Source organism: Tachyglossus aculeatus, chromosome 12 (genome assembly GCF_015852505.1).
Source record: "Tachyglossus aculeatus isolate mTacAcu1 chromosome 12, mTacAcu1.pri, whole genome shotgun sequence".
Classification (NCBI taxonomy): domain Eukaryota; kingdom Metazoa; phylum Chordata; class Mammalia; order Monotremata; family Tachyglossidae; genus Tachyglossus; species Tachyglossus aculeatus.
Genome location: NC_052077.1, coordinates 1,111,658 through 1,136,693, shown reverse-complemented (window position 1 = coordinate 1,136,693; position 25,036 = coordinate 1,111,658).

The following is a 25,036-nucleotide window of genomic DNA, read 5'->3' as shown; positions in this document are numbered from 1 at the left end:
CTCCCTTCAATACTAGACATCTTTCCCTGTTTTTCTTCTGTCTGCAGTCAATCAATCAATCAATCAATCGTACTTATTGAGTGCTTACTGTGTGCAGAGCACTGTACTAAGCACTTGGGAAGTGCAAGTTGGCAACATATAGAGACAGTCCCTACCCAACAGCGGCCTCACAGTCTAAAAGGGGGAGACAGAGAACAAAACCAAACATACTAACAAAATAAAATAAATAGAATAGATATGTACAAGTAAAATGAATAAATAAATAGAGTAATAAATATGTACAAACATATATACATATATACAGGTGCTGTGGGGAAGAGAAGGAGGTAAGATGTGGGGGATGGAGAGGGGGACGAGGGGTAGAGGAAGGAAAGGGCTCAGTTAGGGAAGGCCTCCTGGAGGAGGTGAGCTCTCAGTAGGCCCTTGAAGGGAGGAAGAGAGCTAGCTTGGCGGATTAGCAGAGGGAGGGCATTCCAGGCCAGGGGGATGACGTGGGCCAGGGTCGATGGCGGGACAGGCGAGAACGAGGTATGGTGAGGAGATTAGCGGCAGAGGAGCGGAGGGTGCAGGGTGGGCTGTAGAAGGAGAGAAGGGAGGTGAGGTAGGAGGGGGTGAGGTGATGGAGAGCCTTGAAGCCCAGGGTGAGGAGTTTCTGCCTGATGCGTAGATTGATTGGTAGCCACTGGAGATTTTTGAGGAGGGGAGTACACTTTCTCTCACTAAACTCCACCAAACCTTCGACTCCACCCCAACCCCACTCTCTCGAACCTCACTAACTCTAAAATTCCACTCTTTGACCATAACCTCATCACCTGACTTCTCTACCACACCACATCCACTCTAAACTGTCCTAAACTGTCCCACTAGATAGACTTCCATTCTCTTAACCCTCTCCAATATTCTGAAATCATCCTGCCCCATTGAGTTTTGATATGCACAGATCTACTCCCTCAACTCAGCCCCCTCAACTGAACTCATCTGAGAAGTAGTGTGACCTACCAGATAGAGCACGGGCCTGGGAGTCAGAAGGACCTGGGTTCTAATTCTGACTCTGCCACTTGTCTGCTGTGTGACCTTGGGCAAGTCATTTAACTTCTCTGTGCCTCAGTTACTTCATCTGTAAAATAGGGATTAAGACTGTGAACCCCACGTGGCACATGGATTGTGTCCAAAATGATTAGCTTGTAACTACCACAACACTGACAACACAACATACCAAAGTATGCTTCCTCCACTCTGGTACTCAAGCTGTGGAATACTGCTGGCAGAAATCTAGATACCCAGCCAATATCTATCTCAACTTCATCCTATCTACTATAACTCTTCCCTCTCCTTTGCCCTGTAACAATACTTCTCCATACTTACTGACTCATATGCCCATTGCCCAACCTAGCTGCTTCAGATTTTTAACTCCCTCCTTAAACCCCCTGTCCTCAACCTACCTCATCTCATGCCCCTAATGATCTTGACACCTATTTCATTGATGAAATTAAAACCATTAGGCTTTTAAATCTCCCTAAAATCTCCCCCACTCTTCTCCAGTTCCACCATCCTTCTGCTTCCTCTCCAACTCTCATACATTCCCAGCAGTATCTCAAGAGAAGACCCCCTGCCTCCTCTCAAAATCTGCCCCCTCCATCTGGGCCTCTGACCCCATCACTTCACACTACACTTTCTGCTTCACATCTTCCCAACCTGACCACTATCTTCAACCGATCACTCTCCAGTGGCTCCTTCCCCACTGCTTTCAAACATGCCCAAGTGTACCTATTCCAAAAAAACCCTCCCTTGACCCCACGGCTCCCTCCAGTTATCAACCCATCTCCCATCTACCTTTATTTTCCAAACTCCTCAAGCAAGGTCTTTACACCTGTTGCCTCCACTTCCTCTCCTCCAATTCTCTCCTTGACTCTGCAATTTGGCTTCTGACTTTAGTATGTCTAAAACACAACTCCTCATCTTTCCACACAAAACCTCTCAAAACTGACATCCTCAGTGGCTCACAAGCCTGTACCTTTGCAATTATCCTAGACTCATCTCTCTCAGTTCAACCCATATATCCATTTTACCACTAAATCCTATCAGTTCTACTTTCACAACATCTCTAGAGCCTGGCCCATTCTTCTCCATCCAAACTGTCACCATGCTGGTCAAAGTACTTATCAAATCCCCATTGATTACTGCATCAGCCTCCTTGCTGACCTCCCACCCTCCAGTCTTTCTCCATTCTAGTCCATTCTTCATTCTGGGGATGGAAAATTTTCTAAAATAAATCACTTCACTCCTCGAAGCCCTCTAATAGTTGCCCATCCATCCATCTCCACATTAAAAATAAACTCCTTACCATTGGTTTCAAGTTCCTCAATCAGCTCTCACCCTTCTACCTAACATTGCTCATCTCCCAGTACAACCCACCATGCATACTTTGCCCTTCTAATGCCAACCTTCTTACCATACCTGGATCTCATCTCTCTCACCATCATTCCCTTGCTCATGTCCTCCATCCAGCCTGGAGCTCCTACAGACTGCCAATCTGCCCATTTTCAATGTCTTATTAAAACAACATCTCCCTCAGGAAGGCTTTCCTGACTAAACTCTCATTTTCTCAACCCATTAGCCTTCCCTCCTGCATTAGAAGAAAAGGCCACCCTCCTGAATGGAAACGTCTAGAGGCCCCCAAGTTGAGGATGGTTGAAATAGGTTTTTTGCTGCTCAACTGTTCCGATGTGAACATGGAGACCAGGCAGGTTGTGATGTTGTGAAAACTCTGTGCACAACTTTTTACAGTATTATCTGTTACCTTTGCCTGCCTCAGGTTCAGGCTCCATAGCAGAGGTGAGCCCCGGGCTGTTTCTGTAACACAACCCCATGCATAAAGAGCCTCTGCTACCATGGTGCCTCACCAGATGGCTGCGGCAGTTTTTTCCAATGCTCCTTCCTCGACCCATGGTTCTTAACAGCGGTGTGAGTTGAGTTCTGTGGTGTAAGGAAAGAGATTTAAGCCATGTTGTTGTCCACATGGTCTGAGGTGAACCCCTCAGCACAGAGAGGGGGATCCAAGCTGATGATGCCATTCCTCCCCTCCCCTGTCCCTTCTTGCCTGTGGTGTACACAAAGCACCTGAGATGTTGCCTCTTTGGAGTGTCATCACAGTGTTCAGCTGGTGTCTCTGTGTCCACGAACAGCACTGCCAACCTCCTACAAGTCCAAGTTTCCCAACTCTGCTATCTGACTGGTTCCCCTCACATCCAAGCCGTCACCAAAACCTGCCAGTTTCCGCTCCGCAACATTGCCAAGATCTGCCCTTTCCTCTCCATCCATACTGCTACCCTGCTCATTCAAGCTCTCATCCTATCCTGTCTGGACTACTGTATCAGCCTTCTCTCTGATCTCCCATCCTCGTGTCTCTCCCCACTTCAATCCATACTTCATGCTGCTGCCCGGATTATCTTTGTCCAGAAACGCTCTGGGCATATTACTCCCCTCCTCAAAAATCTCCAGTGGCTACCAATCAATCTGCGCATCAGGCAAAAACTCCTCACCCTGGGCTTCAAGGCTCTCCATCACCTCGCCCCCTCCTACTTCACCTCCCTTCTCTCCTTCTACAGCCCACCCCGCAACCTCCACTTTTCTGCTGCTAATCTCCTCACCGTACCTCGTTCTCGCCTGTCCCGCCATCCACCCCCAGCCCACGTCATCCCCCGGACCTGGAATGCCCTCCCTCTGCCCATCTGCCAAGCTAGCTCTCTTCCTCCCTTCAAGGCCCTACTGAGAGCTCACGTCCTCCAGGAGGCCTTCCCAGACTGAGCCCCTTCCTTCCTCTCCCCATTGTCCCCCTCTCCATCCCCCCATCTTACCTCCTTCCCTTCCCCACAGCACCTGTATATATACCTGTATATATGTTTGTACATATTTATTACTCTATTTATTTATTTATTTTACTTGTACATATCTATTCTATTTATTTTATTTTGTTAGTATGTTTGGTTTTGTTCTCTGTCTCCCCCTTTTAGACTGTGAGCCCACTGTTGGGTAGGGACTGTCTCTATATGTTGCCAACTTGTACTTCCCAAGTGCTTAGTACAGTGCTCTGCACACAGTAAGCGCTCAATAAATACAATTGATGATGATGATGATGAAGAAATGGGGAAGACCCTATCAGCTGCCCTATCAGCTTTGGGAATGGGTGGGGGGGGGTGTGATCCAAAGGGGAAGGCAAAAAGGAATCTGGCAAAGGAGTAGTACTCCAGTCTTTGGTGGGTGAGATTCAATCCCTATAGCGGGACGTTGATGATTTACAGGTACTTATCACTGCATTAGAGGACTTGTTTGAGCAATAGAGGGTGATGGTTCTGTCCTCAATAACAGCATTATCAGCTACCAACAAGGAGGCAAATAGGTACAGGAGGGAGTAAAGAATAAATGGGAGTTAGAATTAGAGGTTAAGAGCCTGAGGGAAGAGGTGAGGACCTTCCACGGGAGGACTTTATCCAGACACACCAGCTGTTGTGTATCATATCTCTGCCCCACCAGAAGCTTCATACCCATGTTACCACCAGTCCCCAGGGAATCCCAAAATCCCTCTGTGCCATTCAGTGAAGGTGGTGGAACATGAGCGGGATATGACCCTCAGGGGTGGGACTCAGCTCTCCCCAGTTGACATCCATTTTAGGGAGGCTGTGGTATGTGGAAACACCGGTGATCCATCAGATGAGAGGGAACCCTCCATTACTGTTGCTAAGGAGGTGATGGTCACTTCCCCATCTCCACAGGAGATGGAAACTGTGAATAAGGAATTAGGGAGGACCTCTGCAGACTGGAATGCCTTCACATGTTGGTTGGTAGAGGTAGAGCAAGCAGTGTCAAAACATAGTTCTGCTGACCAGGACAAGCTATGGAAGGTTTGTTAGGACCCAAGATGACAGGGATCTTGGTGGAAGCCAGTTTTGCTCTAATGGCAAAAGAAGTAGCAAAAACGTGTTTTGGGATGTATGGCCTGAGTGCCAGAGTAGGAAAGATGAAACCACAAGACAGGGAACATTCTCAGGCCCTGGTGGACAGGATCCAGGCATGGGTTTGAAAGTGGGAGGATATTCATTCATTCATTCATTCAATCGTATTTATTGAGCGCCTACTGTGTGCAGAGCACTGTACTAAGCACTTGGGAAGTACAAGTTGGCAACATATAGAGATGGTCCCTACCCAACAGTGGGCTCACAGTCTAGAAGGGGGAGACAGAGAACAAAGCAAAACATAGTAACAAAATAAAATAAATAGAATAAACATGTACAAATAAAATAGAGTAATAAATACATACAAATATATATACGCATATACAGTTGCTGTGGGGAGGGGAAGGAGGTAAGGTGGAGGGGATGGGGGGGTGGGGGAGAGGAAGGAGGGGGCTCAGTCTGGGAAGGCCTCCTGGAGGAGGTGAGCTCTCAGTAGGGCTTGAAGGGAGGAAGAGAGCTAGCTTGGCGGATGTGCAGAGGGAGGGCATTCCAGGCCAGGGGGATGATGTGGGCTGGTGGTCGATGGCAGGACAGGCGAGAACGAGGCACGGTGAGGAGATTAGCAGCAGAGGAGTGGAGGGTGTGGGCTGGGCTGTAGAAGGAGAGAAAGGAGGTGAGGTAGGAGGGGGAGAGGTGATGGAGAGCCTTGAAGCCGAGGGTGAGGAGTTTTTGCCTGTATCAATCAATCAATCAATCAATCAATTGTATTTATTGAGTGCTTACTGTGTGCAGAGCACTGTACTAAGCACTTGGGAAGTACAAGTTGGCAACACATAGAGACAGTCCCTACCCAACAGCGGGCTCACAGTCTAGAAGGGGGAGACAGAGAACAAAACCAAACATACTAACAAAATAAAATAAATAGAATAGATAGGTACAAGATAAATAAATAAATAAAGTAATAAATATGTACAAACATATATACATATATACAGGTGCTGTGGGGAAGGGAAGGAGGAAAGATGGGAGAGATGGAGAGGGGGACGAGGGGGAGAGGAAGGAAGGGACTCAGTCTGGAATGGCCTCCTGGAGGAGGTGAGCTCTCAGTAGGGCCTGTATCGGTCTGGATTGTACCACCCTGCTCAGAAGAATGGTGGGTGGGTTTGTTGGATCAACCAGACTGGGGGGAATGCCTCGTGGAAGCATGGGGCAACCTTACTGATCCTGAACTTAGGAGGGAATCAAAGTTGCAAAGTGGAGACGTGGTAGCAGAACAGTTTACAGATTTAACTAGCTAAGGCAGGGGCTTAGTGGAGAAATAAGACTGTGGTAAAGAGACCAATGGTTGAAGTGTTGGGGGGGGTGGTTACACCGGAGATGTGTACCCAAACTTGCCAAGCTACAATCACAGGTGGTCGAGAGACCCCGGAAGAAGAGCAGATGGGCCCGTGAGAGCCAAAATAAGCACCATAAGTGAATGTCTCACCCAGGGACTATGATGAGGGAAAAGAAGGCCTGTAATAATTATGAGACCCAGGGATGGGGTTTGTCCCCTAGGGACATGTGGGGCACATCATTTTGCAAGGAATGACAAATGTTTTATTTGTGATGCTATATGAATGGGGACTGTGGGACTTATCTGGGAAGAGTGCCAGGAGGGAGTAGAACAGTGTAATCATGCCAGCCTACAGCCTAATTCCTTAAGGAGTGAGGGGTGCTGGTCCATCTACTCCAAGAAACTAGACTCCCCTCCCCATGGCCCCCCCCCGCCCTTCCTCCTTCCCCTCCCACAGCACTTGTGAATATTTGTACATACTTATTACTCTATGTATTTTATTAATGATGTGTATATAGCTATAATTCTATTTATTCTGTTGATATTGACACCTGTCTACTTGTTTTGTTTTGTTTTTTGTCTGTCTCCCCCTTCTAGACTGTGAGCCCTTTGTTGAGTAGGGAATGTCTCTATATGTTTCCCATTTGTACTTACAAGCACTTAGTACAGTGCTCTGCACACAGTAAGCACTCAATAAATATGATTGAATGAATGACTGCACTGGCAGACCCTGTATAGTTGGGAGGGTAGCAAGTGAAAACCAAGATCTGGAATTACTAATTGATACTAGGTCTGCCTATAAAATCCTATTTGGCCAAAACCTGAATCCTGGAGCAGCAAGGCATGGCCTGTGGAAAGGGGCTACCAATGCAGGAATTTCGACCCTCTCAGAAATCGAGTTACTCCAGGGGGCGGAATGCATTATGAGGGGATTTGACTGGCCAATCTGACACACAATCTGTTGTGCACTCCAAGGAAAACCCTAGTTCAGGCAAATCTGACCTTTCAGCCATGGGGTCCCACTGACTGGAAGAGGGGTTAGTCAATGATTATCTAGCAATTGGTTCCATAAAGGCAAGGAAGACTGGTGTGCTGCCAGATTCCTGGGAGAACATCATCAGCTGAGCCAAGAGTAGCTTGGAAAGCAGGCATCTATTTGAAATAGCCATTATCATCTGGGAGAATGGCCAAAACCCCAGAGATAGTACTGCCTTTCACCCAAGGCAGGCGATCTGGTGTTCAGGGATAAAGGGCTTCATCCTCCTCTGGAGGTCCATATGATCTGATGGGAAGTGAAGGGCACCTTGCAGAAGGCTCTTGCCTTGTAGTGTGTTCAGGAAGGACATCTGGTGATCCTGTACCATGGAGAGAAGAAGGATACACTTAAGATGACTGTTTCCCAGATTACGAAAGAGGATAATAGTCCAGGGCACAGCCAGAAAGGGACCACTGTGAGCAGTCCCCAGAGCAATTGATTCCAGAAGGGCCCCTAGTAGCACCAAAGTCTCTATGCTACTGGACAGCAGATGGCCAGATGGGAATGTTGATTTCTACTCTCACCAGTCCTAAAGTGAGAGGAACTTGAAATTTCTTGGACATGAACTTTCCCGGAACAGACCATTGCACTTGAAAAACAGGAAATGTAGCAAGTAGAAACCTGGGGAAGCACAAGGTGACCCCTGATGGCAGCACCATATCAGTTCTAGTCTGGAGACTGGGTAATATACTCCAAACCAATTAGAGAGACATTTCCAATGTCACTATATGAAAGCGTCTATATGGTGATGTGTCGGGTTAATCCCTGGGACTTCTAGTTTACAAGGGATTGCAGGAGAATCTTGGTTTGAAAACTAAGTAGAGTTTTATGAATATACGATGGTCTTTTGGGAGTGAGGGGAGGGAATTTAATTGTATGAACCACTTAGTATTAGGTTTGAGGATTATGGGATTTGGCTTGTTAATTAGAGTAAAAGGTGAGGGAGTGAGGGGCTCCAAGGCAGAGAGGTGAACTCTGGGCTGTCCCTACCGTGGAGCTCCATGGATGCAGTCTCTGTTGCCACAGGGTGTCCTCACACTGCCATGGAGGTTCTTTCCCCCTGCTCCTTTCCATCCCTGACTCCGAACCACTGACTGGGTTGAGCTATATAGTGTGGGGAGGGAGATTCAAGCCACATTGTGGTCCCTGTGGTCTGAGGTGAGCCCCTCAGTACAGAGAGGGGGGTCCAATCTGCTGACGCCTCTTGCCCCCCCCCCCATCCCCACCCGGTTCCCTCTTGCCTGCAGTGCAGGGTGAGGGCTTGAGTAGCTTGCACTTCAGAGTGCCTCGACAGTGCTCAGCAGGTGTTTCCCCCTTCTAGACTGTGAGCCCGTTGTTGGGTAGGGACCTTCTCTAAATATTGCCAACTTGTACTTCCGAAGAGCTTAGCATAGTGCTCTGCACACAGTAAGTGCTCAATAAATATGATTGAATGAATGAATGAATGAAAGGGGTCTCCATGCATGCGGGCAGAGCTTCCCCCCCACTACCAGTCCAGAGGCTCATCTTCTCTGTCTGACTGGCTCCAGTGACCCAGGACCAGTGCCCTCTTCCCACAAACACTCCTACACAGGGGTTTCATGCTATGTTCACCCAGACCTAGTCCTGTAGTGCAGCCTGCAGTGGCTCTTGAAGTTGCTGCTGCTGAACAACACTTTCCACACCTTCCCTATCACAGTTTGGGGTAGACTCTAGGGCCTCATATTTCCCCAACACTTTGGTATTTTGGGAGTGCTCCCTGTTTCCCAGTCCACATGGCTCCAAGATGATGGATTGGGCCACAGGGTGGAGCTCAATGGACCACTAGTGGAGGGACTAAAAGCCGTAAATGGGTAGCATTGGAGATTGAGAGATGCTAACTTCCTGCTCAACCACTAGTGAGAAGCCACAGAACCAGACTGACAGCACGGGTACTAATAAAGATTCATTCCTATGGGAGCATCTTCGAGAGGGCCAAGGGAAGTTGACTGTGTCAGCCAGGGGCAGGCTTTGGCACATGAAAGCATGGTTAAAATGCCACCCATTTAAGAGGCCCATGCTCAGTACCTGAACTGCTCAGTACCTGAGCCGGGACCCATATGCTGCACCCTCCTGGCAGGGAATGGGATTCAAGTCCCTGACTTGGAGCAAGCTGTTGTCTCTATGTTCTCTATGCTACACTTCTCTGGGAGTAGTAGCACTTCAAACTGGAGTCAGGGCATCAAAGCCTTTTCTGTTCGTCAAACAGTGTCTCATGGCTTGGGACTTCAGACAGTCCAAATTGCCAAGTCTTTCGCTGGAATAAATCCAAAAGAAACCAACCAAGGGCACAGGAAGCATCCTTTTTATTAAGGCAAGCTTTAGTAAATAATTGCTTTAAGATTCCTCCACGCATAAAAGACAAGACAAGAGAAAAGAGCATGACTTGCATAGAAAGCTGGACAAAAGGGAATTTGGGGCCTGTCAGATGAGCTTTATGGGAAGAGTTTAAACCCATAAAATTGATCCCAAGAATGGTTTATAGTTTCCTATAAACTTGGAACACAGCTTGAGATGTATCCTACTAAATTCTCTGATTCCACCAGTATTGGACCTAAACTGGCATACACACTCACTGGTCACCATGGATGAGGCAACCTGAGCCCTTCTCCAAAAAGCCCCTGAGATTCAAGCCAAAGGTTACCAGCACCACACATCAATTCTCCCATGATAAATATGAATGAGACATGATTGGACAGTCAGGTGCTTTTGGCTATAATCCAGCATGAGGGATTTTATTATTCACTTAAAGGTGGATCAAAATCACTCTAGGTTTTCTCTATTTTGAGGTTCCACAGTTTTCTAGTTTAAAACTGTGAATGCCTTTTCCATTGATCCTTCTTCTCACTTTGAAAGTGGGGGTGAGGGTGAAAAGGGCTGAGGACTTGTGGGAAGAAAGCAAAGGGGATGGGCCTTGGTATTGGCAGGTGGGCAGCCCTTGAAGAGCTAATGGATCAGGAAAACCCAATCTGGGGATTTTCTAACCTGTTCCAAAGCTTTATGGTCATGTCAGAGACATGGATGAACAAAGCTGAGAGTCCAATACTAATAGTTGTGGGTGAAAAACAATAAATTTGCTCCCATACCTGGGACACTTCCCTCTGCTGCTCCCACAGACTTGTCACCAAAACACTACCTGGTGAGTGCATAAAATGGAGATCTCTAGCATTTTAGTCTCAGAGAGTAAAAGAAAAAAATATATTTTAAAGTTTTGAACCACAAAGTGATCATACTGCTTCTCCACTTCTCCTTCCTGCTCCCAAGTCCTCCTAGTAACATTTCCAGTCAGGGAATTTAGATCAGGAAACACAAAAAGTCTTATCTTTCTGGCCAATGAGCACACACAAGTGATACCTAGGGAATCTAGCACATGGTGGTCACCTTGAAAACTTCTGCCCGGCAGATTGCAGAAGTCTTCTGGCATATTGATAAAGTCTTAGCAGTAGGTAGCAAAGTCTCCTGATTGGAGGAAAGGTAAACTTTTGTAACCCGGGAAAGCTCTGGCACAAAGTTGCTGCCCCAAGTGTTGACATTGACCAGGACTTAAAGGAGAAGAGGGGATATTTGTTTGGATGGGTGGGAATCTATTAATGGAAGGGAGCATTGTTATTAATAAAATGTGGGTGAGGGAATCTTAATCTTATGGGTGTTAATCTGCTGGATTTAATTATGTTATGCCAGATTGGAGTGCATGTCAGTGGGATAGTTCATTAAAAATATTAGGCCTTAAAACCAGGGTCTCTGAGGGTGGTAGTGGGTGGCAGGGAGGTCCTTTAGTCTCCTTCAGGAACCTCAATGGAGTCCAGATCCCTCCTACTCAAAAGAGAAAATATGGTAACTTCCTGAACTTTTGTCCCAAGGACTGCTGCAAACAGCTTCCCATCCACTTATCCCTACGTCTATTTGTGCTTCTCACCCCATCCCCACTCTCCTTGCTTCCATCCTTCTTACCTTCTTAATCGCCATCTTCAACCATTAACTCTGATGACTCCTTCCTCTCTTACTTCAAACAGGAGTTTCAGCAGGGCTCAGATCAGTCTATTAGTGGGAGACAAGTTCCACCCCTCACTGCTGCTCTGGCATAGAGCATAAATGGTAGTAGAATCCCTTGTATTCAGAGATGATTGTGTTAATGGTGAAACTGCATCTGTGATTCAGAATGGATTCGAGAGAAAAAATCTCCTTATAAACTTGCACACTGAAAATATAGCAATAGCCTTTTCTGCCTTCCTGTCATTTAGGCAAACATTTCTCAAACACCAGTGGTTATGCAGGGACAGGAATGCCCTAAAGTCAGCAGGACATGCAGTGGAATTGTTTTTACAGTAATGGTGTTGGTTTGCACTGTCTAAATTCTATCGTAGCCCCACAGTGTGGGACCTAGTTAGGAATGAGGCCCATTCATTCATTCACTCAATCATATTTATTGAGTGCTTACTGTGTACAGAGCACTGTACTAAGCACTTGGGAAGTACAAAATGGCTAGAAAATAATAATGGGATTTGTTAAGCCCTTACTATGTGCCAAGCACTGTTCTAAGTGCTGGGGGGATACAAGGTAATCAGGTTGTCCCACGTGGGGCTCACAGTCTTAATCCCCATTTTACAGATGAGGTAACTGAGGCACAGAGAAGTAAAGTGACTTGCCCAAAGTCACACAGTTGACAAGTGGCAGAGCTGGGATTAGAACCCATGACCTCTGACTCCCAAGCCCGTGCTCTTTCCACTGAGCCACGCTGCAAAGCACTTCACCTCAGGATGTCCAGAAGCACTTTCTCTTAACTTCTTGCTCTAAAAATGTTCCCTAGACACAGAGATATGCTAGATGGGAAATCCAGGCAGATGGGGGAGGGAGGATCATCTTTCTTCTATCAATCAATCGATATATCGTATTTATTGAGCACTAACTATGAGCAAAGCATTGTATTAAGCACTTTGGAGAGTGCTATACAAAAGAGTTGGTAGACAAGTTGCCTGCCCACAAGGAGCTTTCAGTCTAAAAGGGGAGACAAATTACAGATAGGTGGATAAGTGCTGTGTGGCTGAAGGTGGGGTGAATATCAGGTGCTTAAAGGGTACAGATCCAAGTGCATTGGCAATGCAGAAGGGAGAGCAAGCAGAGGAAAGGAGGGCTTAATCTGGGAAGGTCTCTTTGAAGCACATTTGCCCTTCTGGAATTGCAGGAAGACAAGCTGATTCTTGCCTTCCAGCCATGTGTAGGTCAGCTCTTTCTGTAAGTGGCAAACAACCCAGCATAGTCTGCCTGGTTAGGAAGCTCTCACCTCACCAAACATTAACAAACTGCAGCTGTTCAAAGGTAAAGAGAGAATGACACTTTTCAGCCAAGCTTGATTTATATTGATCCATCATCTCTCACTGCTCTAACCCAATTCTGGCTTCACTTCCTCCTTGCACTTCCTTTAACTACGACTGTCAGTTGGTTACCTGGGCTTTGACTTTTAGAGCAAAGTTCTCCTGACAAAATGATCACTTCTGAAAAGAATGTCTTCTAATCTTCTTAACTGTTCTAATGATTTTGATATTTTACAATTTATTTTTGGATTTTCAATTTCTGGGGGCAGCAACCTTAATAGTAGCCTGCAAAATTGGTGCTTTGGATGACCTGGTCAATGTGAGTCTCAGACTTCAATTTCCATTTCATCATCACTTTTTGATCAGCTCAGTTTCATTAACTTAGGTCTTGTGGTGCTATAGAATAATAAAATGATAAATTTCTTTGTTTCTTCTCTTTGTACCGCTGACTATGTTGTGCTTTCCTTTTGCACTTCTATCCCACCGTCACCTTTTTTGCCTCAGACATGTGTGAAAAGTATGCATGAAATAAAAATACATAGACAATCCATTTTTAGTTGTGGGTTCTAATCCCGGCTCCATCACTTGTCAACTGTGTGACTTTGAGCAAGTTACTTAACTTCTCTGTGCCTCAGTTACCTCATCTGTAAAATGGGGATTAAGACTGCGAACCCCACATGGGACAACCTGATTACCTTGTATCTCCCCCAGCGCTAAGATAAATGCTTGGCACATAGTAAGTGCTTAACAAATTCCATTATTATTATTATGATTATTATTATACTGAAGCAGTATGCCAAATTCACTCGATAACATTTTTTAAAATTATTGAGAACCTTGAATGTGTACTGGTTTGTTTTATTTTTCCAAAGCACTTTTTCATTTCACTTTCTTATTTTATCTTCAAAACTTCACTCAGATGTAAGGAGAGGATGGTATTAGTATTCACACTTTATAGATGAGGAGATTTAGGCACACATTCAAATAACTCGTCCAAGTTCACCCAGCAAGTCAATAGCAGATCTGTAACCAGAACTCAGGTCCCTTGACTCCCAAACCTGAGCTCTTTCCACTAAAATAGCTCTATTTCTAAAGTAAGCTGTCTTCCCTGATGCTTTTTCCAATGAAATTAGTTTTAGTCTGTTGATTAATTATTTGTCAAACTGCACCAGCCTTCTAGTACTTCATTTGTTCTTCTTTTTTAAACACATTATGTTAAAAATCAGCTTTGGATTTCCAAAACATGTATGTCACTTTAAGTCCTCATAGAACGATTTATTCCAACACCCAAAATGCAAGATCTAACTTTTGATCTTCTAAGGACTTTGAACAGCTAGAACTGCATCTTTCTAGATCCTAATAGGTCAATGCCCAGAAATGATCTAGCAATTCAAAAGCAAACACCCACAAACCACTATTTTTATTAGCACTGAGAGTCATAATAAGCATTTTTAGTGCACTATCAGATATCAAATTTTAGGGTATTTTGCTCGAAGGGTTTATAGATAGTGCTATGGGGAATACTTGGATTACACCATATATTACACCAGTCTCATGAATTGGGTGTTTTTATAGGGTAAAATAAAGGCTTTGTGTTTCATGGGTCTGAATGCTATCATACCACCCTTTCATTTAAATTTCTTTTTAAATGTCATTTTCCCTAAGTACTCCAGGCTGTATATGGAGAACTACTTTGAATTTCTTTTGTTCAGATTTGCTCTCTAAATAAAACTCACCTAGGATAACGGAGGTTATCCCTTTCTGTTTATGTGATGACAAGTAACAATTTTGTAAAAAGCCAAAGTTTCTAACAATGAACTCAATTGCATGGCTTAAGACATCATAGTTAAACTGATTTTCTAACATTGGTTTTTCATGGCTCTGACCTTTTCATTCTTCCATTACCCTTGGTAGGTGACAAAGTGCCTGGCATCATCTTCATCTCCATCTCTGTCATCCTCTCCATCCTCATCTCTGTCATCATCTCCATCATCATAAAAGTATTAATTGAGCACCACCTACTGGTTGAGTATTCTCTGTAGGAGCTTAGGTAATTTATAAAAGAAATAAAAGTCATGGTCCTTTCACTCAAGGGGTTTTAAGATTTAGAGGCAGAGAAATGAACACAATGCCAAATATATAACAGGTAAAAGAGTGAGAAAATAGATTAAAAATTATAAAAAGATGACCAACTGATTCATGAATAAATAATCAAACAGAAAATGAATTTGCACAATATTTCTAAGGTAGCTGTTTGAGCAGCATGACTGGGAAAGTGGGAGACCGATTAAGGAATTCATTTGGAGGCAGTAGCATTTAAATAATTTTGAAGTATGGAAAGAATGTTGTTTGGTGGAACTGAGAGACACAGAGAGAAAGGAGTGAACAATGGGCTGGAGAAGGGTGAATTGCAAGTGAGGTAATTACAACGTTAGCTTGGGAAAAACATGAGTTGGGATGTAGCAGAAGAGAGTGTATGTATAGTGCAAGCACTTAATACAGTGCTCTGCACACTGGAAGTGCTCAATAAATATGATTGAATGAATGAAAGGAGTGTACTGATGGAAAACTGTGAAGTTAGTGGTTAGGAATTTTTGTTTTAGACAAAAAGTGCCCTCCCTATAGTTTTCTCCTAGGGAGTGAGGAATAACACGATCTTCTTGGCACAAGTCTTGGGAAAGAGGGAAAGGTTTGAGAGAGGTGTCCTGTGCTGTAGCTGCCAGAGATAATGTCACATCTACATTGCCAGTGACTTTGGAAAGTCAGCTCAAGAACCTGAAGATACCTGGATTTGAGTCAATCAATCAGTCAGTAGTATATATTGGCCACTTACTCTGTACAGAACACAGTTTATGGGAGAACACGATACATTTAGTAAACATGATCCCTGCCCTCAAAGAGCTTAGAGTCTAGCAGGGGAAACCTCATGGCATAGAATGGCACAGGCTTTGGTGAATTTCAGTAGTTCTATCACTCAGATAATAATTGTTCTGATATTTCCTAAGTGTACAGTGCCAAGCATTGTACTAAGCACAGGGTAGATACAAAATAATCAGGACAGACACAGTCCCTGTCCCACATGGGGTTTCAGTCGAAGGAGGAAGAACAGGTTTTTATTCCCATTTTCCATTCGAGAAAACTGGGGAATAGGATCACACAGAAGGCAAGTGGCAGAGCCAAGATTAGAAAGGAGGTCTCCTGATTTTCAGGCCTGTGCTCTTTCCTCTAGGCCATGCTTCTAGATGTTTCTATTCATTCGTTCATTCAATCGTATTTATTGAGTGCTTACTGAGTGTAGAGCACTGTACTAAGCACTTGGGAAGTACAAGTTGGCTCCACATTGACTTTTTTCAGGTTTTAAGGATGAATTCTGACCAGTAGTGAAGGGATCTTAGATTAAGTCTTTTTACCTTTTCCTTCAATATGTTTGGCCTTGCTGTTTTTCTACTTATAAAATATGTGGATTGGGAATTGTCATTGCTGAAATCATACTCATCACACTCTATGACTCTATGTCTACAATTTATTAAAATTGTGTTCTAGGTTAAAATGCTGTTATCTTTGTTATTTCCTTGTGATGCCATTATTTACTTATGTAATAAAAGTAATAATAATAATGGCATTTGTTAAGTGCTTACTGTGTGCAAAGCACTGTTCTAAGCACTGGGAAGGATACAAGTTGATCAGGTTGTCCCACGTGGGGCTCACAGTCTTAACCCCCATTTTACAGATGAGGTAACTGAGGCACAGAGAAGTTAAGTGACTTGCCCAAAGTCACACAGTTGACAAGTGGCCAAGGGCTGCAGATATAATTAGAGACTAGGATTTCAGGCCCTTCTTAGAGGCTAGGATTTCAGACCCTTCTTACTTAATGCAAATTAATTTCTGTTTATGCACTATTTCAAGCTTCCTCTTATCCCTACCTGAGTCCCACCTTTGTGCTCTTTCCCAGAACTTAGTACAGTGCTATGCACACAATAAATGCTAAACAATTACCGTTATTACTGCTATTCCCTGAAATATCATCTGTTTGACCTCAGTTGCTTGATTCAAATCCCAAGGAAGGATTTTGTTGACTGGAGTTAAATTTAGAATTTTTTTGAACGTAAATCTCTTTAACAGCAAAGACGTAGAATGCTCCTGTTCATTTCATCAGTGGTGAGTTGTTCTGTGGTTGCTGTTTTCTAACTGGTGTATAAGATCATTGTCCTATAAACTGTTTTGGGCACCGTGCCCTACAGACCAGGTGCTGCAGCTCCAGACTTTCTTCCTTAAATGCTCTAGCCTCTTTATGTGCCCTCAATGCCCTCCCTCTAGTCCCCTACCTCCAGACCCCAACACCCATCACCCCCTTAATTCCCCTCCCCATACATTGACTCCCTTCAGATCACTCCCATTCATTCATTTCCCACTTCTTGTGCCTCCCTCACCCCTCTCCCCCACCCTATCCCTGTTATCCTGTCCCAGTTCCACTCCTCATCCCCCTACCCCTATGCCAGCCCCAGCCAACTCACTCCCATTCAACTCCTTTCTACCCCTCATGCTGTAATCACCCACACCCCCTTCTCCACAGCCTCAGCCAAATGTGGTCTTTGGAACCTCCATTCCAATATGGGAAAGCTTCTCTTCATTCTCAACCTGTTCTTGACCTTGTTACTGCTCCCCCTCACCATCATTCATTCATTCGACCGTATTTATTGAGCACTTACTACGGGCAGAGCACTCTACTAAGTGCTTGAGAGAGTAAAATACAACAATAAATAGACACATTCTCTGCCCACAGCAAGCTTACAGTCTTGGGGGTGGGGGTAGGAGAAATAGACATTAATAAAAAAATAGATTGCAAACATGCACATAAGTGCTGTGGGACTAGAGGGGGAAGAACAAATGGAGCAAGACAGGGCAACACAGAAGAGAGTGGGAGAAGAGGAAAGGCAGGGAGCTTATTCTGGGAAGGCCTCCTGGAGGAAATGTGCCTTCAATAAGGCTTTGAAGAGAGGCGAGAGTAAAACCTGGCTCTCCCCAGATGACACTGCCTCCCCTGCCACTCTCTCTGGTGGGTGGGAGAGGGGGGTGTCCATGGATCAACCGCTATCACTCATTCTATACCGCTGAAATTACTGCATCAGCTTCCTTGCTGACCTCCCAACCTTCTGTCTCTCCCCACTCCAGGCCGTACTTCACTCTGCTGCCTGGATCATCTTTCTATACAAACATTCAGGACATGTCACCCTCCTCAAAAATCTCCAGTGGTTGCCCATCCACCTCTGTATCATAAAAACTCCTCACCATTGGCTTTTAAACCACTCCATCACTTTGTCCCCTCCTACCTCACCTCGCTACTCTCCTTCTACAACCCAGCCCACATATTTCACTCCTCTGGTACTAAACTTCTCACTATGTCTCGATCTCATCATCACTGACCCCTGACCCACATCTTGCCTCTAGTCTGGAACGTCCTCCCTCCTCAAATAGACCAGACAATTACTCTCCCCCATTTCAAAGCCTTATTGGAGGCACAACTCCTTCAAAAGGCATTCCCAGACTAAGCCCTACTTTTCCCCATTTCCCACTCCTTTCTGCATTGCCCTGGCTTGCTCACGTTGCTCTTTCCCCCTCCCCAAACTCCACAGCTCTTATGTTTATATCTGTTGTCCCCCCTGCTCTTGACTGTAAGCTCATTGAAGGCAGGGATTGTCACTGTTCATTGTTGTATTGTACTTTCCCAAGTGCTTAGTACAGTGCTCTGACCACTTCTTCTCAGTCCCTTTTGCTGGCTTTTCTTCTGCCTCCCACCTTCTGACAGCGGGGGCCCCTCAAGATTCAGTTCTGTGTCCATTTTTGTTCTCCATTTTCACCCACTCCCTTGGAGAACTCATTCATTCCCATGGCTTTAACTATGTTCTCTATGCAGATTATTCCAAAATCTACATCTCTGGCCCTGATGTCTCTCTTTTGTAGTTTCACATTTCCTCTTGCCTTCAGGAAATCTCTACCTGGATGTCCCACCAACACCATAAACTAAATATGTCCCCACAAACTCTGTCCTTCCCCTGCCTTTCCCATTACTGTAGATGATACCACTATCCTCCATATCTCATACACCTGTAACCTTGGCATTGACCTCCATTAACCTCTCTCATTCCATCCACATATTCAATCTGTCACCAAATCCTGCCAGTTCTACTTTCATTCAATCTATTTATTGAGCACTTACTGTGTGCAGAGCACTGTACTAAGCACTTTCACAACATTGCTAATATCTTCTCTTTCCTCTCTAACCAAAATGCTATGACTTAACCAAAAATTTATCCTCTCCCACCTTGAATTCTGCATTCTTCCTTGATGATGTCCCTGCCTCCTGCCTCTCCCCGGTCTAGGTAATATTTCACTCTGCTCCGAGGATCATTTTTCTGAAAAAAGTTCAATCAATGTCTCCCCACTCCTCAAGAACCTCCAGTGGCTGCCCATACACATCTGCATCAAACAGAAATTCCTTACCATTGGCTCTAAAGCACTCATCAGTTTTGTTCCCTCCTACCTTACATCACTGATCTACTAGAATCCAACTCTCATGCTTCACTCCTCTAGTGCCATCTTACTCACTGGGCCCCAGTCTCATCTACCCCACTTCTGATCCCTTTCCCTTGTCCTCTCCCTGGAGCTTTCTCCCCCTCCATGTACACTAGGCTAGGTCTTTCACCACCTTCAAAGCCTTATTAGGGTCACATCTCCTCCAAAAGGCCTTTCACAATTGGGCACTCTTTTCCCCAGCTCAATCTCCCTTCTGTGTCATCTATGCAATTAGATCTGTGACCTTCATGCAGTTGATATTCACCCCACCCTCAATCCCACAACACTTATGTACATATCTATAACTTGTATGTTGTAAATTATTAATTTATATCAGTGTCTGTACCCCTTTTTAGACTGTAAGCTCATTTGGGGCAGGAAAAGTGTTGTATTGTATTTTTCCAAGAGCTTAATACAGCGTGTGCACACAGAACCTCCAATGGTTGCCCATCCACCTCAGCATCAAAGAGAAACTCTTCACCATTGGCTTTAAATCACTCAATCATCCTACCTCACCTCACTACTCTCCTATTACAATCCAGCCTGCACACTTCGACCTTCTAATGCTAACCTTCTAACTGTACCTCGATCTCATCTATCTCACCACCAATATCTTGCCCACACCCTTGCCTCTGGCCTGGAACACCCTCCCTCCTCATCTCTGACAGACAATTACTCTCCCCCCACTTCAATGCATTATTGAAGACACATCTCCTCCAAGAGGTCTTTCCTGACTAACCCCTCTTGCCCTTTTCTTCAACTCCCTCTGCACCACTCTGACTTCCTCCATTTATTTATCCCCACTCCTAGCCCTACAGCAATTATGTACATATCTGTAATTTATTTATTTACATTAATGTCACTCTACCCCTCTAGACTATAAGCTCACTGTGGGCAGGTAATGTGTCTGCTACACTGTTATATTGTACTCACTGAAGTACTTACTACAGTGCTCTGCACAAAGTAAGCACTCAAAAAATACAATTGACTGATTGAGAATAAGCACTCAATAAATGCCATTGTTGATGATGAGGATGATGATTAATGATAATTCAAATTAATTATCATTAATTTGCAGAATTAACATTATAAGATTCAAAAAGGGTATTCATGAAATGGGCAGGAATTAACTGTTTATCCCATTTTATTTCAGTCAGAGATAAATTGAAGGATAAATACTGGGTAGTACATTATTTCAGTTCGGAGAGAGTCATAGAAAAGGGATTATCATCAATATTGATGGTACATCAGATAAATTGGATGCTGAAGCAAAGGTTATCTGTGTTTCATAAAGCTTGTATGTAGATATTTCACCACTGTCTTTAAGAAACATATTTTATTAGCATCACAGAGCATTACACAGGATAAAATTCACCATTCTATATATTTTGGTTATTCTATCAATCAATCTGTCAATCAATCAATTAATCAATTAATTGTATTCATTGAGTGCCTTCTGTGTGCAGAGCACTGTACTAACCACTTGAGAGAGTACAATAGAACAGAGAAGCAGCATGACTCAGTGGAAAGAGCATGGGCCTTGGAGTCAGAGGTCATGGGTTCAAATCCTGCTCCGCCAATTGTCAGCTGTGTGACTTTGGGCAAGTCACTTAATTTCTCTGTGCCTCAGTTACCTCATCTGTAAAATGGGGATTAAGACTGTGAGCCCCCCGTGGGACAACCTGATCACCTTGTATCTACCCCAGTGATTAGAACAGTGCTTTGCACATAGTAAGTGCTTAATAAATGCCATTAAAATAAACCAGAGTTGGAAGACACATTCCCTGACTACAATGAGTTTATGAGAGGGAAACAGATGGAATCAGAAATTAATGTAAATAAATATATACATAAATATATAAATTAATACATTATAGGCTTGTACCTAAGTGTTCTAGGGCTGAGGGAGGGGTGAAAAAGCTGCAAAGCCAAGTGCAAGGGTGCCGCAGAAGGGAATGGGAGAAGAAGAAATGAGAGCTTAGTTAGGGAAGCCCTCTTGGTGGAGATGCATTTTTAATAAGGTTTCAAAGACTGGGGAGAGATCCTCGGTTGGATATGAAGAGGGAGGGTGCTCCAGTCCAGAGGCAGGACATGAGTGAGGGGTCAACGTCGAGATAGGCAAGATTGAGATATGGTGAGTAGGTTGACATTAGAGGAGTGAAATATGCAGTCTGGATTGTAGTAAGAATTCAGGGAAGTAAGCTAGAAGGAGCAAGATGATTGAGTGCTTTAAAGCTAATGGTAAGGAGATTCTGTTTGAATCAGAGGTGAATGGGCAAGCAGTGGAGGTTCTTGAGGAGTCAGGGATAATGAACTGAATGTATCTGTGGAAAAATGATCCAGGCAGCAGAGTGAAGTATGGTTGGGAGTCAGAAGAGACAGGAGGCAGGAAGGTCTGTGAGGAAACTGATGCAGTAATCAAGGGATAGGATAAGTGATTGGATTAATGTGATAGCAGTTTGGATGGAGAGGACAGAGTGGATTTTAGTGATGTTGTAAAGGCTAAACCTTTAGTGATAGATTGGATATGATGAGTTGAATTAGAGAGGAGTCAAGGATCATGCCAGGTTACTGGCTTGTGTGACTGGGAGGATGGTGGTGCTATCTACAGCACTACACGGCACTACCATCCTTCCCGTCTCACAAGCCCGCAACCTTGGTGTCATCCTCGACTCCGCTCTCTCATTCACCCCTCACATCCAAGCCGTCACCAAAACCTGCCGGTCTCAGCTCCGCAACATTGCCAAGATCTGCCCTTTCCTCTCCATCCAAACTGCTACCCTGTTCATTCAAGCTCTCATCCTATCCCGTCTGGACTACTGCACCAGCCTTCTCTCTGATCTCCCATCCTCGTGTCTCTCTCCACTTCAATCCATACTTCATGCTGCTGCCCGGATTATCTTTGTCCAGAAACGCTCTGGGCATATTACTCCCCTCCTCAAAAATCTCCAGTGGCTACCAATCAATCTGCGCATCAGGCAGAAACTCCTCACCCTGGGCTTCAAGGCTCTCCATCACCTCGCCCCCTCCTACCTCACCTCCCTTCTCTCCTTCTACTGCCCAGCCCGCAACCTCCGCTCCTCCACCGCTAATCTCCTCACTGTACCTTGTTCTCGCCTGTCCCGCCGTCAACCTCCGGCCCACGTCATCCCCCGGGCCTGGAATGCCCTCCCTCTGCCCCTCCGCCAAGCTAGCTCTCTTCCTCCCTTCAAGGCCCTGCTGAGAGCTCACCTCCTCCAGGAGGCCTTCCCAGACTGAGCCCCTTCCCTCCTCCCCCCCTCCTCCCCCTCTCCATCCCCCCATCTTACCTCCTTCCCTTCCCCACAGCACCTGTATATATATATATATATGGTTGTACGTATTTATTACTCTATTTATTTATTTATTTATCTTACTTGTACATTTCTATCCTATTTATTTTATTTTGTTGGTATGTTTGGTTCTGTTCTCTGTCTCCCCCTTTTAGACTGTGAGCCCACTGTTGGGTAGGGACTGTCTCTATGTGTTGCCAATTTGTACTTCCCAAGCGCTTAGTACAGTGCTCTGCACATAGTAAGCGCTCAATAAATACGATTGATTGATTGATTGATCTACAGTGATGTGAATGTCAAAGGATGGACAAAGTTTGGGTGGGAAGAAAAGGATTTCCATTCTGGACATGATCAATTTTAAGGATCGACAGGCCATCCAAGCAGAAATGTCTTGAAGGCAGGAAGAAATGCAGAGAAAGAGAGAGATCAAGGCTGGAGATGTAGATTTTGGGATGGACTCAGGTGCTGTACCTTCCAAAATAAGGCCGCTTTGCCCATGTTTTCACCCGCTTTGCCCCCAGCAATCCCATGGAGCTGAACTTTCGTGCTCCTTCAAGGAGGTGGAGATTGACTTCTGTCTTCCCACTTTCGATTAAGAAAACTGATAAAAGGTGGTTCGTCTAAAGCTGCCACGAGATGCAGAGGGAGAATGAGGATTTTAAGCCAGGTTGACAGACACCCATCTTTATCTCTGCCCACCAGACCACAGTTTCCCTCTTAATCAGGAGTTGAGCCCTGCCTAAAATCTCTCAATTGGTACCTGAGAGGCAATGATATGTGCTTCATGATTCTATTCCCATAGGATCACCTATCTTGGCTCCAAATTAGTTGCAGAAAAAAACCCTCTTCCCCAAGAGAGCACTGATGAGGCAAAGTTAAAGTTAGCTTCTTTTTGCCGGCTATTGCTGATTTATTGGGAGATGATATTTGTGGTCAGTAGGAACTCCTTTCTGGTGTGTTGTCAGTAAATATTTTTATTTGTTGTAGCAGTAGTACTTTGCTTGGATTTTTTTTTAATTTTGTCTTTTCACTGGTTTTCCCCCCAAAATGGAAAAGACTCCACTGACCTGTATACTTCAACTTTAATACCATAATCAAAGAGGTGTGGCTTAGTGGAAAGAGCATGAGCTTGAGAGTCAGAGGTCATGAGTTCAAATCCCCGCTCTGCCACTTGTCAGCTGTGTGACTTCAGGAAAGTCAAGGTTCTCTGTAAAATGGGGATTAAGACTGTAAAGCCCCACGTGGGACAACCTCATTACCTTGCAACTACCCCAGTACTTAGAACAGTGCTTGGCACATAGTATGCCCTTAAAAATACCATCATTATATCATTATTATTATTGTTATAAAAGATTCCTTATGAAGTAAGGTCCCTTATTATTTTGTGAATTTCCCATTCTGCTGACTCCTATCAGACCAGAGATTATCTGTTCACAACAATTGTCTACTATCAACCAGGAAATCAGCTTTGTTGCCTACCTAGTTACGTTTCAATTTCCTATAAAGTGCCCCAAATCCCTATCTCCTTCCTAATTTCCATTTAGATCCCATGTCCTTGCTTCCGCAGCTTCTTATCTCCACCTTCCCACATTTATTGGCATGTAATTAATAGCAAAGTAATTTCAGTCCTGCCTGGTATATTTCTATTTGGGGGATTTTATTTTTATTACTATGTAACTGGAGACTGAGACAAAAGAGAATGAAGCAGAAAGGGTCAGTGATGATATTAATGCTATTTGCTAAGTGCTTGTTATTTGCCAAACACTGTACTAAGCTCTGGAGTAAATAGAAGCAAATCAGGTTGGACACATGAGGCTCATAATCCAATGGGGAGGAAAGACAGGCATTTTACATGAGGAAGCTGAGTCTTGAAGAGGTTCAATAACTTGTCCAAGGTAACACAGCAGGCAAATGGCAGTGGTGGGATTAAGTTTGTTGTGGGCAGGGAATGTACCTGTTTATTGTTCTCTCCCAAGCACTTGGTACAATGTTCTGCACACAGTATTAAGCACACAGTGCTTAATAAATATGATTGAATGATTAGAATCCAGGTCTTCTGATTGCCAAGTCTTGGCCCTTTTCAAGAGACCTTTCCAAGCTCTTACCCTTTTCACAAAACCACATTACTTCTGTGATTGGGGTTTGGGGGCCAAGTGAGATTTTATGGCTTTTTCTATAGAACCCAGGTTTCCTGAGGAGCATCTGAAGCCCCCAAATATCAGGAACTAGAGATCAGAGATGTAGGTGGGGCATCCCTGAAGCACCCCTATTTCTAAACCCTGTCACATGGAAGGTGCTCAGCAGGAAGGAGGAAGATTATGGAGAGCAGAGGCTTGGGATCTTATACACTCTTCCTTCCCCACCCCTCCTGGGTTCCCACCTTTCCTGTCCATCTGCATACCTTCCCCTGGCTATTCACAGTCTTCCAGCTTTCTGTCCAGTTCGGCTAAAGTTCCCCAAACCCTACCAGACCCCTAAACCCCAGCATGTTGGAAGTT